General features: G+C 41.8%; 1 protein-coding gene across 1 annotated transcript in view; it reads left to right on the forward strand.

Annotated features, from left to right (window-relative positions):
• Window positions 1-7,166: 7,166 nt before the first annotated feature.
• Window positions 7,167-16,587, forward strand: part of TRPC4 (transient receptor potential cation channel subfamily C member 4) — a gene marked incomplete at its 3' end in the record, with an annotated part of 148,817 nt that continues 139,396 nt past the window's right edge. Inside the window, exon 1 of the mRNA XM_082061234.1 lies at window positions 7,167-7,495. The remainder of the gene's footprint in view (window positions 7,496-16,587) is intronic.

Raw genomic sequence — 16,587 nt, forward strand, 5'->3', positions numbered from 1 at the left:
GTGCAAACAGATTGGCTGCATGTCTTTCTAAAAAGCATGAAAACTCAGTTTGCCAAAATATCATCTATAAAAAGGGGTACACTAATTTTTGGAGAAGAAAAAAAGTCTCATTACATCCACTTAGAGAATACTGAAACAGGAAAAACGCTACTCCGAGAAAAAGGTTCACATGTTTCAAAGATGTGGATTCCACAACTTTTTCATGTGAAATCTTACAGTATTCAACTCTTTTTTTATAGTTAGAAACATCCTACTTTTATATAGTTTAGGTTTTCCTTGCTCAGTCAAAAAATTGATTACTTCTTCTACTTCTGGTGAACATGTTAGCTCTCTCTTTAAAACTGCCTCTTGCACAACTATAAACTACATAACTGTAACTTAAAGGTATCTTTTCTCAGGTAGAACAAGCCCAGTTGAAATATTTATGAAATCACACATTATCTTATTAGCCGTGATGCTGACCTCTAGGCTCCCTGCAGGGATTTTTTTTACACCACTGCCAAACAGGAGGTCCAAAGTTGATGCAAAGGGCTGCTTAGCTAGAGCAAACCAATGATTTCTCATGTGTTACAATTCTGCTAATACATACAGCTTTCTTGCAACAATTGCTTTTTTTTTTTTTTTGCAACAGCTTCTTATGTTTGACTCTCTGTGCATATGTTCCATGAAAACCTCCAGACTTTTCCTATCAGATGTCTAAGCTTGTCACCACCTTCTTTTTTTCAAAGTGGTGTTTTCTGCTGTTCTCATTCCTCTTATTTCAAACTCACTTTTATCAGATCTCAGAGGCCTCCACCTTTACATTTTCAGCTGTTCTGCCCCATTAAGACAGATAAAATCTAGTTTCACACTCTACATGTAAAACCCCATCTCAACAATTCAAAGAAAAGTCTCTTTCTTCTTCTTTTCTTTTTTCTTAATATGCTTTAGCACACGTTTAAGATGTTCAACCACCTCTTCTCCCAAACTGATTTGAGGTAGACCACTCTTTTGAAACCGTGTTTTTCCTTCCCCTAGAGACTTTGATGTATCTGCCTTCTCTTTTAGTAGATCGTAAACACGTTCTTGGTAATGTAATGTTGCCTTCTCTTTTTCCCAGCCTTTCTTTCCGGAACAGCCTGTACCCTTCTACATCGGCACTCCAATCCTTTGATTTATCCCACAAAGTCTCTGTCTTGCCAATTAAGTTATAGCTTTGTTTGTGTAGCAAGACATCTCGTTCTTTCTGTTTATTCCACATACTCTTATACATACCTAAAATGTCTGGCTAGTTGCCCTGGAATTCTGTCTCCTGTTTCCCTTTAGCTCCTAATTGAAAGATTCTGTTTGTTCCTAAGATTTTGGATCTTTTGCCACATCACTGCCCTTATAAACACAGGTAAATGTTTCAGCTCTTTCAGAAAATGAGGAAGAGATCATTGCTTAGGTTTACCTTCTACTCTTCTTCAACAAACCTTGCTTTGCTATTGCTGTCTTAATGCTTTCACAGTGCAATTGTTAAGATCATGATTCAAACGTGATTTTGTGTGTCTGTGTTGCTGGTGTGTACATGTGAGATAGAAGTCTGAGTTCCTATTAGAGCCAAAAGGGATCTACTGTGGATTCAGGTGTACATGTGTCCAATGCCCTGTGAGATGCCACGGAGTGCCTGGCCCAACCTCAAAAGGGTACAGGTCACCTACAAGACAAATTTGTTGTCAAGGCAAGACATGACAAATCCTATCTGTTCACCTTCTGCAGGTGTCTTAGATAGTCTCGAGAACTTCAAATAGCACCTCTGCATTTGTGTTTTCCCCTTCAGTAGAGTGCCCAGAGGCCATCCAATTAATCCTGAAGTCAAAACCCATCTGCAAAGCTGATCTTTTCTCTAAGTTACTATGATGGTGTTGAATAGATTTCCATCGACTCTAAAAGGACCTTAAGACACTCAGCAGTACACCTACATTTAGATGGCTCTAGTCTGGAGCTGAATCCCATTCGAGCACTGGGTTTGACCTGTTAAATCTGTGCCTTCCTAAAACCCCTACACTTGTGAGACTGTGCTAGAAAAAATCTCAAAAACGTAGCAGCTGGGTATTCTGAAAGAATGTAAGCGTTTACTGGGAAGCACTGACATCTGAAAATAATCATGGAGGACAAAAACTAAATAGCTTTGAAAAACACCATAAATTTAAAGGATGCCATTATACTATTCATTAAAAAATTGCAAAATAAAGCAGTGAACCTTAGTGCACCAATTTCCACCCTCTCATGTAAGAAAAATAAACTTAAATAATTCAAAAACTCTGGCTAGGAGAAGAAAGGAGAAAAGAGTTTGTAGCATGGCAGTAAAAATAACAGATGTGAATTCTGAAGAACTAACAAACGTAGGTAGGTAAAGGAAGTTTGTTTGCTGTCTGCTAAAAATATGAATTGTTGCAATTTTTATAGTAATAAAATGGGAAGTATACCTAGAATTCTGCATACTTGTAAGGTAAGATGCAAAGATAAAATGAAATAGCAGTTTAACTGCCGATAAAGCTAAGGGATCTGCTTCCCTCTATTAAAATACAAAACCCAAGTATGGTGTCATGTGAATAACTTGGAAGTCTTGAGTAAGTCATATAACAACCTGCTTGTCATGTTTATCATTATCTGAAACTAAAGCTGACCAAATGCCAAAATTTGGTATTGAAAGTTTGTGTTCGGCCCCATCTATTTTCTTTTCTTTTTAATGAAAACAAACTGGAAAAGGAAAAAAGAAATATAGTTCAAGATTCTAGCTGACCTGACACAGAAAAAGAGCCTAAGGGTCCCAGAGCTGAGGTCAGTACTTGCCTGCTTTAAGCAAAATGTAACTATTTATTCACTTCTCTGGATCAATGTCTCTCCTTCTACTGCTCCTTCCCGGTGCGTGTTCCCGTCTTTCATTTTTCTGATGACCTCTTACCTCCTGAAAACTCTCAAAAGAACAATTTCTCTGCCAATAAATGTTTCATTAAAAATGAAAGATTTCTGTTGTTTATTTCCCCCCTTCTTTCACAAATCCCTCATGTTATTCAGTCATTCAATAAAAGCAATCTCTTTTTCTCAAGTCTTGGAAACCTGAGTTTTTATTATTGGCATTTAAGTACATAAAAGGCAATACACTGAGTTATGTGGAAGGAAATATTTCATAGTATGGAATGCCTGGTGTGGACTGGCAAGAACAATTTACTGCTTGCAAAACGTTCTGGCTGGGAGAAGTGTGCGGCCTATAACAATAGAACTAATGGAATTAACTTGTTACAGATTTCATAAATTAGATTAATACAGAGAAAAACTGGTAATCCTTATTCTTGGTAACAATGTAGTCTCTAAAACAAACATAGAAAAAATTCTAAGCTGCAACAAGAGGTACTGTTGTACTGTGTAATTTCACTTTTTGCATCATTGCTCATGAGTAATAGTTCAGTTGAAGCATATTTAAATATACATGAAAATAATAGATACTAAAATTAATTAAAATTAATGAAATCCATGTTTTAATTAATTGACTAAATAGATTATTTTAAATAATTGTTCCAAATTCCTTTCTAATGCATGTAAATCTCCATCTTATTGAAAATTTCATAATCCTTTAAACGTGCATGTTACTAGTAAGAAAAGCTGTCATTAATACAAAAAGAAAAGATGCTGAGACATAGGAATATTATAGTACCTTTTACATGGTACTGACTGAGGAAATCTGTTTAAAATTTCTGCATTGCTTTTTCTTTTCTCTTAAAAATAAAGATAATGAGCCATGTCTCCATGTAAGCTGAGTCGACTTCACTGATTTTGGTAATGTTACACTGATTTACACCTGCTGCAGATGCTCTTAACTGTACCCAGTGCTATTAGAAGGCCAAATCAATTAGTATTTTCTAAATGCTCCAATTTATTTTTTCAAGCTGCCTTTAGTCATTGTTTTTCTGTTTGTAGTGTTTCATGAAATAAAACAAGTGCTACGTCCTAGTGATATTTGCAGAAACTGCAGAGAAAAGGCAAAAAAACGCGGTCTGCTTGGTGCTTTGGATAGGTAAGATTTAGCCGAACTGCAAATGGTCAGCTGCTGGGCACGTATCAGTAGGTGTTCTGAGGAGAACTGTGTAACATGGGGGTAGAAGTGGAGAAAGTCCCAAGGGGAACCTAATTCGATGGTGACACTGTGAGCAGACTAATGGAAGGCCCAGTCATGCTGTTACCACGCAACCTCTAAAACCTCAGTATGTGATATGGGTTTTACAGAATGTTTAATTTTCTCCCTATATCTCTCTCTCCCTGCCACAGTACTTACTGCTGAGAAACACTGGGCAGCTAGCTATGTGCTAGGAATAAAATATACTAGCATACACTAGAAATGTTGCAAAGATCTGGACCCCACTGTTCTTAATCAGAGATAAAATTGTATTTACTTCATTTTCACCTGTATAATACCACAAAAATTTTATCTGAACATTAGTTTAATGGGAATTATAAGCATCGGCAAGAGCCACAGGAGACTGCTAATGGGTTATCATATGTAAAATTCCAGAAAAAGTAAAGCACACTGATAGTGACATGTTACATTCACCCCTGAAAAGAAGAAATGTCACAATGATACACATAAAACCCCAAAGGAAATACTGTTAATTATAGAGGTATTTGTTAATGAAAAATTAAATACTATACTCAAAACAGAACTTGGCTTCTCAAGGCCTAGCAAGGAAACTTATGAGGAAAAAAGCAGTCTCTGCTCTGGGAAGTCAACATCAAATACCTCTGAAAGTAAGTATTGTCTACACTTCCAGTCTGTAGTAAGACAGTGCAATCTCAGTAGTGCTGATAGCATGCACAAGGGGTAAAAATACTCCAGTGATAAGTAGATCAGCTCACACTAACAATTCTAATGCAATCTAGTGGTGTAGCCTTTTCCATACTTCATTGAAGGCTCAGGCTGTGTTTGCCCTAGGGTACCTCTACTTACCCAATTCTCTCTCCTTGCCTTTGTGTGAGTGTGAATCTATGGATATATGTGTGTGTATATACATACATAAGCATACACATATGTGTGTGTACTAGAATGACTGCCTCAGCTTCCTGAAACAGCTGATTTTGGCATTTGATCTGTAATTGATCAACATAAGTTGATCTCCCGAGTTCAGTTAACATCTCTTAGGAAGAATTACACAGAGCCCTGTTACAGCATGCCTGTGTTGTGCACTGGTCAGTGGCATTGGCTGTTTTCTGAGCAGCTCCCCAAAGCCACTGTGCTTCTGCTGAAATCTTAACAGTAACTAATTTGGGACATGTCTAAAATACATATGCCAGTGGTTCACACAACAGTCTGATGCAGAGGCTCGATGCTGCAACCGTGGAAGTCCCAGAGCAGAATCAATCTGGCAGTTTCACCGCTCAGCTCCTGCTGCACTTAATGCAAAGTAGCTGCATCACCGCTTCCTTTCTCTCAGCTGCCCGTGGAGGCCTGCTGCCTGTACAAATAGCTGCCATCGAGAGCGGTGCAGCTGGCAGTTCCTCAGCATTTGCTGTAGCGGCATTTTCAGGCTCGTCTGCTCCGTCAAGCGCTTCACGACTCAGTGTGCTCAGATCTCTTCCAGAGACACGGGTGAAGCTCATCACGACGGGTACCCTCCCGCTTTGCATTTTCAGCACACCTCCACCCTCCACAGGGATTGCGGGTGGCCGCGCTGCCTCCGCGCCCCAGGGCGCTCCTCCGGGGCTCGGCAGCGGCTGGTGGCTCCTTCCCTGCGCTGCCCCGGGCTCATTTCACCTCCCCTCTTCTCCCCCAGCCTCCACTGGAACCCGAAGGTGGAAGCTATTCACCCAGCGTGACGGGCAAAATCAGAAAGCGGTGGCGTGCTGCCCTGTGGCTTCAGGCAGGAGTAAGCCTCTCAGCGGGACTGTGCAGGCAGGGATGGAGGCTGGAGGAGATCGTCGCTCAGCCTTAAGCTCCCTGCCTGCACTATGTCCACACCTCAACAGGGGGCCGACCCCAAAGGGGTCTCAAAAAAAAAAAAAAAAAGAGAGAAAGGAGGACACCAGGCTGTCTTTTCGTGCCTTCCAGCATCTCTGTCTCTGCACGTTGCGCTTTTTTTCTTAAAATTTCTAAGCTCGTGCATTTAAGTTCTGTCCTGACTTTTTAGGTAAAAGTGAGGAAACGGTGTTGAGCCTCATTCCCTCCGCTCTTCTGTAATGAATCCTGGCTGCGGCTCGGTCCCGCTCACCTCCCGTTGACGTCCAGGCCGTCCTGGCTCAGCGGCACCGGGCGCAGCTGGGGCAGCATGAGGGCAGGGACCTATCCCGCTGGACGGTGGGCTCACCCAGGACCAGCCCAGACTCAGCCCTTGTTTGGCGGCGCGGTCAGAGCCTTTGCGGCGCCTCGAGAAGGAGCATCGCGAAAGCTACTGAGACTAAATCTCGGCTGCGGGCTCGAAGCGCACCGGGAGAGGCTTCCGCGGAGCTGGACTCACAAAGCCCCTTCTGCGACTGCATGGAGCAGCTTAGGTCTTTCCCAGCTGCAGACGCGCTAGCAAACTTTCTCTGGAGTCGACCACTGCTCGTTGGTATATTTGCATTTGAGCAGTCCCGTGCGGTGCATGTTCTCGGTTCACCTACGAGCCCGACTGCATCTCTCGGTGGGTGTCTTCTTGCTCCCCCGCTTTTCCCCGGGGAGACACTTGGGTGAACACTGAACAAGGAAACACCCGCGAAGAGGCAGCTTGAACGGGGGCCGCCCCCCCAGCGGGCCGGAGCAGTGAGCGCAGCCCCGCGGAGCCCAGCGCGGAGGCGCAGTGAGCGGCGCGGCCGCGGGGTGGCGCAGGCGAGCAGCGCCGGTACCGCCGCGGCGCTCAGGGGGCGGCGGGCGAGGGGAGCGGCACGGCCGCGGGGGGCGGCCAGGGCAGCGCGGCGGGGGCGGCGGCGGCAGGCCGGGCGGAGGGCGGCGGGAGGGGGCCTGCTGAGGCAAACCTTGCTGCCCGCCGACGAGAGAGCGCATCGGCGAGGACGGAAAACCCCAGTTTTTGCCCCTCTGTGCTCTTTTCGCCTTTATTTCCGTGTCTTTCCTCCCTCTCCATGGTGCGCAGCCTGCGCTCCGCAGGGAACCGTCGCATCGGAAGGAGCTGTTACTTTTTACAGCCAGAATGACGCTCCTCGAGGGAATAAGGAGATGCCGCTCTAAGCAGCCGGAGAAGAATCAGCCTCTCATCTGTTGCACCGGCGCCCGGCGGCAGGCGCGGTCCCCCCGGCTGGAGGTGATGGACACCCGCTAACTCGTGGGCGTGTAAGCGACAGTGTCTGCACGTGTGCAAAGATGAAGAAAATAAAGTAAAAATGGGTAAAAGTGGCTGAAACGGACGTGAACCAGTGACATAAAACATTTTTTAAAGGAATTTAATTAACAAAAAGGGTTGAAAGGGGTACTACTTCCATGGGAAAATGTGACATGTTAAAACTGTTGGAGGAAGATGCCGGCTGTCAACGGACGCACCTAAACCAAGTAAGTTCTCGTCAAGTTTCATATATTCTCTTTCTGAATTTTTGATGATCTTCCTGTGCCTCTAAAAAAAAAAAAAAAAAAAAAAAAAGTCCTTAGGATGGTTTGAGGTAACTTTTGCGCCGACACAAGCGTAAAGCGACATTGTGCACCTCCTTGGTCAGAGCCTAGAGGAGCATTAAAATACCTTTCTCTTGTACGTAATAAACGTGTTTTTTTTTTTTTCCCTGGCAGCCGCTGCCGTGGGAAGCGGCATCCCTCGGTGGCTGGGTGAAGTGTGACACCTGCAGGACAGCGGAACGCCCGGGGGACCAGGGGAGGGAGCGGGCAGGGGACCGACCGATCCCCGGCAGCGCAGTGGGGGAGGATGCTCCGCATCTCCCATCCGCCCCGGGAAAAACCGAGAGTGGCCGCAGGTGGGACCCTCGCCCGGCCGCTCTCGCACCCGCAGCTGCTGGACCGGTCTGAGGGCACCCCGGAGCGCAGCAGCGGGACTTTACATGCCACACACGGGGGCTGCCGCGCACACGTGTGGCAGGGAGAGCCGCCCCGGAGCGGGGTGCTGGCGGGGAGCCGGGGCACAGCGGGGGTGTCCCCGCGGTCCACTCGAGGGGACCCGCCGCCCGCTGGTGCAGCTTGCAGGGACCCTCCTGGGAAGGCACGGGTCCTGCCAGGAAGCATCCTGGGGGACCTGGAGCACTGCGAAGCGCAGAGAGAAGGGAGGAGGGTACGGCGAAACGAGCCGTGGGACGGCCCAGAGAGTACATCAAGTGGCTGGTGGGGTTCATCCCTGCGTCGGGTTTTATGCTTGTGAGATCCCGAGTGTTGTGGCAATTGGACAGAATCCGTAGTCCTGTTGGAAAGAAGCAGCTGATGCTCTGGAGGCTTAAACGCTGAGAGAAAATCACACTCTACAAAACGGCAGAACTGCCATTGGCAAAACCTGCAGTTTTAATGGAATATTTCACCGTTTTTACAGGAAAATATCATTTATGCACTTTTGTTTTACTGGACTCAAGCGACTTCCTGTTAGCATGGCAACCAAAATTTATATTTGTCTATTCATGCTTCATGAGATGGCTCTTCCAACACTACATCACTTTTTAGGTGACAGTAAATAAAAATGCTTTTCAGTCTGCGGTCAGCCTTCTTTCAGAGAATGGGTAATCCTCAAAAAATGATTGAAATATGATTAAACACAAATTGCACCGTGGTTTCATCTGAGGAAGAAATACTTATTTTTATAAGAATCAGTCCACATATAGACTTCCTCTGGCATACAGCATAGACAGAATGGGAAATAGTTCATTTTAAGTCTTACACACTAGACTAAATACCAACATTATAGCACCTTTAAATCCAATCTTCTTGAAATTTCAAATTTAGTTATACAGCAGTGACATAGCACATTTTAGTGTTCACAGTACTTTCTCCAAAGTCCAGACCTGGATAGCTTAGCAAGATTATCTATACAATCATACAGACTTTTCTATAATTTAACCTCATCCATATAAACAGGAGTTTTACCTATGGTCAGAGAAGCCAAGCACCAGAGCAGGACTGCTTTAGATCTGTCTTAGAATAGCAGAAATTCTGGACTTACAGAAGATGTGAGTTTACACCCCTTTTTCAGGAGAGACTCTGAAATAGGCTTTTTCTTTGAATATCCAAACAACTGACACTCTCATGACACAGCTTGTTTTTCATTTGGTGTCACCTTCTGTACTGAAAACCTTGGTTTTGCTTGCAGAAGGCTGGAGTTCCGTACTGTAGCTTTCCTTCCTTTTCTTCCGTTGTTCAGACTTCAGAACAGATGAAACTATTTGGAAAGAGCAAAACAAAAATATGTCTGTCTTTTAAATTCAACTTCAGCCACTTATTCTGACTGTATATATAGCAGTTGTTGCCCTTAAAATAGCTCCAGAAAGAAATTCCATTTCTTCTTATCTCATCTTATTTAGAGCCAAATGCTGCTAGTTGAAATTTAAGTCAGTCGAGGTCACTACAGATCTGGTATGATTTTGCTTATTTTTCTGAGCGTGCCTGCTGAAAATATTGGGTCCCAAGCGATGTGGCTCCGCTCTTGGTGACAGAGGATTTGCATCACTCCAGTGTGGAGAGCCCACCAAGTATATATTGGAAAGCACATGTAAAGAAAACTACAAAGGGATTAGCTTTCACCTTCTTATGTGTGTGTATATTGCCTCAATTAGATGACAAGTAAATTGAGCATGACTGCTCCTCCCAACACCTGAGACGTGTGTCTGTGCCAGCACAGTGTTTAATCTGCCACATTTTTCTGGATGTGGTTCACTGGAGTGAGGTGGAAAAACAACAAGGAAAATCCTGTGTAACGTCTCTGCCTGTCTCTGGTGATTCTGGTAATCGGTGCTAAAAGGGACTGAATTTCTTTTGAAAAATGATGACTAAGTCACCATGACTTGTCTTACAGAAAGGCAACATGGAAGTGGGAAGAAAAGGCTGTTATAACCTGTTTCAAGAAAAAGCAGACAAAAATAGAGGAAGCATTGTTGTATTCACACATTTAATGGCTTTATGAGTGTCAGATTTACCATTACCTTTTCTGTTCCGATTTGTGTTGGTTTATATTCTGGTTACTTTATAAAATATAATACTTTAAATTACTGAAAACAGGCTGAAGATACAACTTTGTGTAAATCAATCTTCCATCACCATGTTTTGTGACAACAAACAAAATTCCAGGAACCATCTGTTTTAGAAGCCCTGAATCCACTGAGGAAGATAAGACAGACTTGCTCTTACTCGTCTACTTTAAGTAGTGTAGCATAACATTAGTATAACACCAGCAACAGGTCCAGGGTGCTCATTCTCACTGAGATTTGTTGCTGCAAAACAAATTCACCTGACGAAATACATACTCATTATGATAGTTTTACATAATGAACACAAAGAAAGGCTAGGCAAATTAAATCTTTTTGTGACAGATACCCATGCAGAAATCTCTCATAGGTGCATTAGCTTTCAGTCAAATAGAATTTGAAACTCTTAAATGAGAAACACCTGGAAATTAGACATAATTGCTTTGCACAGCGAAGTTTTCAAATAAATTAAATGTTTTTAGTTTGTCACACAGACAAAAGTAGCAAATAAATGAAAACTATTTATTAAAGCAGGTTTTTCTTAGAGGTGTGTGTGTTTGTTTGTTTTTACTCCCTTTAAACTTCTATTTTGGTTTGAATTCTCCAAGTACTTCTTTCACTTTTTTACAACCACTTATTTCTAATTTAAATAGTGACTGGTGTGAGACACAAACTGAAAAAAAACTTGGATTAAAAAAATACCTTTTTTTACAGCTAAGCTATTTTTCAGTGAGTGTGGGCTGAAGGCAGACAGGAAAACTTCCTCAAATTTGAGTGAATTTTATATATGTTTAAGAGTATGAACCAGTCAGACCTAACCTCTGAAATCTATGACAGCTTCTGCAGTTTCTTTGTTACTGAGCCTCTGCTCAATACAATAATATGAAAAGCTTCTTGTATACCTCTTCCTGTCAGATCAGCCATTTGAATGTTATGATGAAGATGTTATCCAGTATATTATGCAATAGATAGAGAGGGGTACAGTAAACGGAGAAAGATTTTCCACTGGGCTTTACTGAAGCAGAGGTTATGAGATTATTCTGGAGATATTTTCCATATGTCATTCAAAGCTCTTGAGGAGCAAGCAGCCTTTCCCCAAAAGGCAAAGGCTCCCATTCACTGATGGTGCATGGGCAGTCATTGAGCATCCAACCCTGTGGTGATGCCTCTGAGCTCTTCCACTCCTAGCTCAGCACATGCTGGTTTTCCATTAGTATTTGCCTGACACACAAGATTTTGTTTGTTTTTAAGTGATTCCTATTAATACCAGTTTTAAAGACCAAAAATACACCTTTCCTTGGTTCAGAGAATTGTAAAGCTCATGCCATCTGCATTCACACCTGAGGCCATGCTGGAAAAACAGATACTAGGGTCTTCATGTCTTCTTGCCAGTTAGTCTTGCAAGGTTGAGTCCAGTTGGTTTAAGGTATCTTCCCTGACTGCCAATTGCCACTCTAGAAGGACACCAGTCTCCTATAGGTCTTGTAGCATACAGGCCAGGCTTTTGTGGCTGTGCCCGATACTCTGAACTGACATGAAATACCTATTTGTCAGCTATTGAGTTGAACCTGTAGTGTCTCTCTTCCTTTTGTGGAAAGAGAAAGACAGAAGCATAGGGTGAACTATGGTCTGTATTTTTTAATCTCCTTTATAGCAGAACAAGCATCCTCCAGAGGTGCCTCTTTTTGCTAACTATGTGGCAAGACCCAAGAAAAGAAACCCATCTTCTTCAGCTAGGTTTGCTGAATCCCAGCTGTGCAGAGGAGGCTGTGCTAGTACAGTGTAAAGGTTAAATGAGCACAGGGGTCAGTAGTGAGATCCAGGACAAATGGTTACTATAATCAGGCTAAAATGCATATTAAAACAAAAACAAAAACACCCACACAAACAAACAAACAAACTAAAACAAAACAAACCCCAAGCAACCAACCAAAAAAACCCCAAACAAACCCCAAAACTAAAAAAAACCCCATGCATAAACACGCACACACACCAAGCTCTTGTGCTAGATTCGAAACAATCTTTAAGTAGCATGAATTTACAACCGCCTGTTGGGTGTACGGCTTTGGGAGTTTGCCAGCTACCACCTCTGCAATACCATTTCCTTACACAGGATTCTTCAAAACATATAGTCTTATGCAAACTGTCAATAACTACGTAAAACATTTGTCGCTTTTCTGCTCAGGTGACTGGTTCTTGTCTGTCAGAGAGAGGCAGCAGCTGTCGAAAAGGACCATTTAGTGGAGATTATTATTAACCTGGGTCATAAAGCATTAAAGGAGCATTAATATAACTCGGTATCTAGACCAAAGAGTATGGTGGAAAGTTGGCAAGGCCTGGGCCTTCTGAGAGTCAGGACCTTCCTGCAGTAGACTCCATGTTGGATGAACTGAGAATTTAAATTTCTCATCATTTAATGAAAATACCCACTCACATCACAGGATGTTAGCAGTCCTAGGAAAATCAATACAGTCCTGTGTTCATTAGCTTAATGGACACACTTTTTCCTGTATTCCCTCTGTATTGCCCTAAATCAGGGGAAGAATACTAAAGGATTCTATTTTGAAGATGAAAACTATAGTATTACCTAGCATACAGATGTCTTTAGCAAATCAGCAGTTTGCTGTCAGACCTGAGAGTACTGGACTAAGAAGACAGCACCAAATTTACTCCCAATGAAAACTGAATTCTCTTCTGTATTTATTTTTTTCCTTCTAAAAATTGATATACTTTAGTTTGTATTTTCAAATAAATGTTTTAGTTCATGCATTGATTTGCTACTATCATTTCCATTACAAAATGTAGGACAGGCCAATTTACTTCTTAAGTGGAGGAATGAATGACAGGATTGTAGTCAAAGTCAGAGGGTCATATTGTGTCTGATTTAAGATTACCTCCAATACCTTTATGTGTAGTCATTTATGTCAAAAACATTTTTGCTGAAAAATCTTGAAAAGCTCTAAGAAGGGATTTTTGTACCAAAGGTCAGGCTCATTTCACCTAGCCACCACAAATCTGATTGCCACTTGTAAACCAACTTTCTATGTTCCTTGTGTAGTCACTGGAGAGAGACAGAAACCTCTAGTGGACTAACTTATCTATCTAATTCATATATGGGACACAGAGTAGGAGAAGTCAGGTATTTATTGTTGCTGATTGTTGTTGGATTTCACACAGCTAAATAAGGCAAGATGAATCTCACCCTAGCAGCATAAAAAAAACCCAAAACTAAACCAACTAAACAAAAAATGTCAGAGGAGACAGAACATAGACATCTGTTTTCTTCCAAGGTATTTTGAGGTGCTATTGAGCTTCATTGTGTTGATGCAGACATGATAACAATAACTAGATGACTATGACAACATAATTCAAATAACCTGTTGTCCTTGGAATTGTTAAAGAGTTTGTGGTTGGATTGAGTAGCTGAAATACAACTTGTAGCTGTGCCAAGGGAAATGGGAGTGTCAACTGGACTCCTGTAAAAGAAGAACATGCAGTTCTGGGTGCTCACATTCTGCCTTCTGCAAGTGCAAGATGTCTCTCTTCCAGAGAGAACATGCTGCAGCTGCAGAGCAAGGGAAAGCAAGCACAGATTCTCTTTAAATGCTCTCAACATTGCCATCTCCACAATGTACCTTAGTCTACTGAATACATAATAACAACAGAAATTATCTTTCAGTGATGACATAGTTGTTTTAATCTCTGTCCATGTGGAAATGTTCATTATTATCAAAACACTTCAAAATAAATCCTTCTGCTATGCTCCAGCACTGACTGCTACATGCAGCCTGCCTATCTTCCAGTGGAAAATAACTAGAATATCCCATTTGTGTTTTGCTTATACTGACAACAATTTGTTTTAGGTTTGGAGAGATGTTTGCCTTTCAGTTTTGATGATAATCACTTAAAGCAATTAGAGAGGCATCAAAGCCTTGAACTTGTTTATGCTAGCATGGTGAATTTGTTTTTCAAATTTGGTGTGTTCTATAGTACATTTGTACCTGCAACACCATTAAAAACACACAAATTCTCTCTGGTGGCTTTAACTATCTAGCAGATACCCTACAGAACAAATTTTGACCATAAATAAAACCAAATCCAAGTTGCCTACAGAACAGTTGTCTAATTTTCCTTAATCCTCTTACCTACAAAACTGTCATTCAAAAGGCAGTACTTGCTTGTCTTTAGACACCTTAACATCAGACCTGTGAGTCAAAGCTAATCTTTATAGCTTCGAGAAGGAACCTAGTAACTTCAAAAGGGTGCTTTGTGTGACCTGTCTTGAAAGGAAATTAATTGCCCTCTGCAGGGGTTGCATTTCTTTCCATTTGTAATAAAGAAAGATTGGAGTGACAAACGAACCTTGCATGTCAGTGTTTTGGATTCCTAGGTTAGCAAACATGAATCATGCCTTTTATTTTTCAAATGTTTTAAATCAAAGTACTTCATAGTGCCACATAAAGATTAATAAAGCCTACTAAGTCTAATGTGAAGAATATACTATACTAATTTTTTAAAACTAGGAACCTAGCACCTATGGCATCGAGAGCTCATGTTCCAAATTGATGGCATAGATAGGTATTTATACTAAGTCCTGTGCTATAGCTATTCTTGTGTTTTCTTGTAAAAGGCATCAGGCTTAGTACAGACCAATTGCAAAATAATATATTGGTCTGCCCACTTACATAAAAATATTTTATTAATGGCTATTTAACTTAGTGATATTAACTTTGAGCATAGTTGTTTATGCGCTGAGGTCAGTTGTACCAAATACATGTCATGTTTTGAGATTATTGCATTTATTGCTGCAGTGTCTTTGTAAAGAACTGAACTTTCACATAACTATTTTTCTTTTTTTTTTTTTTTTTTTTTTCCTTCTAATTGAGGATTTTCTTCTTCCACAATACTTAAAACAGTCACACCAAGCAAGGGTTTGGCTCTCCCTTCTTTTGAGTGTGACTTTGTCCACAGGTGAGGGAGGCCAGAGAATGCTCAGTGAGCTGGGTTGCATTTCAGTGGTCGGGCACCAGTCCAGCCTCAGAGCTGTGCTGACTTACTGAGCTAACTGACAGCACACACTGGATTCTGTAGGGATGGGTTACAATGAAGGAAGGATTTCTCACTTATTCCCAGAGTGCTTCGTCTTCACTCATTTCCTAGAAACCACCCTCAGTTTGCTACTGCCTGTGATGGCTTTAAGCCAGGTGGGAGCTTTCTTCTATCTGAATAATTCCTTTGAGTTGACTTCAGACAGGACCTATCTTTTAAAATCTTTATAATTAAAAAAAAAAAAATACACTGCATAAGATACAATCTGGATGTATGCCTTCAATCCATTCTGTCATTGTATTCTGTTAAAGGGACATTTCTCTCCCCCAGAAGGGAAAGGGAAAAGAGAAAAGGGAGAGAGACTTATGGGCTGAAAAAAAAAAAAAACCAAACAACTAGTTTTAATAAAACATTAGCAATTAAAAAGAGTATAATAATACTATTACTAGTAATACTGCTAATAATAATAGTAGAAATAATGAAATTTATACAAAACCAATATTGAGCGATCATGGATGCTGCAGGGCAGGTGCTGGGAAGTCCTGGACCAGGCAAAGCAGCGGCTGGGAACAAGATTCAGGAGTGCACAGATTGGGATCAGAGACAAATGAATGGGCAGAGTTCCTCAGGGATGCCAGCCATGGAAGACAAGAGCATGACCCCCTGCAGTCCCTCAGCTTAAAACTGAGAATAATGTGACAGGATGGAGCACTTTGTTGGTCAATTTTTGTCACTTGTCCTGTCAACTCCTCCCCTCAGGTGCGGTCCTTCTACATCCCTTCATTTATGGAACATAAGAGATCTAGCAGTGACATCGGTTTCTATAAGGATAGGTATAAATATGGGCCTTTCTGTATATCATTCCTACTGCCACTTTGGTAACAACTATAAACATCGAGTGTTATCAATTCTAAGAGCAGATATTGCCTGAAAAAATGTAGCCAACTTCAGAAAGTGCAGTTACTTAGAACAAACTTAAAGGAAAATTTACTGAAAGGAGAACTAGTTCTGTCCTAGACAAAACCAGGATACACCCAAGGAATTAGTAACATAGCACAGTATATCTTGCACTACCCAAAGCCCATGTGTCAGGGTCCTTGTTTTCAGGAAGAATTGTTGCTGTTGCTGTTGCTGTTCTCCTCTGTGCTAATATACAACCAGGATTCTCTTAAAACCAAGGTTTTGGTGACTTTGGGCAAGGTAGCAAGGGTACGAGTGGGACTTCAAGGAGGAGAGAAACAAGTTCCCATTTCAAACCAACAATGGACAAAACAGCTGATTTCATTTCAGAGCAGTCATATAAAGGACAATGAAGACCATATCTCTGTTGAAAGACACTAGCACATTCAAATAGGTCAGCTCATATTCTCCATGATATTCCCATTGACAGTTAGATAATCGGTATCTTTCAAGGCTTGATTTCCT

The sequence above is a fragment of the Streptopelia decaocto genome (assembly GCF_964273445.1).
Source record: "Streptopelia decaocto genome assembly, chromosome: 1".
Lineage (NCBI taxonomy): Eukaryota > Metazoa > Chordata > Aves > Columbiformes > Columbidae > Streptopelia > Streptopelia decaocto.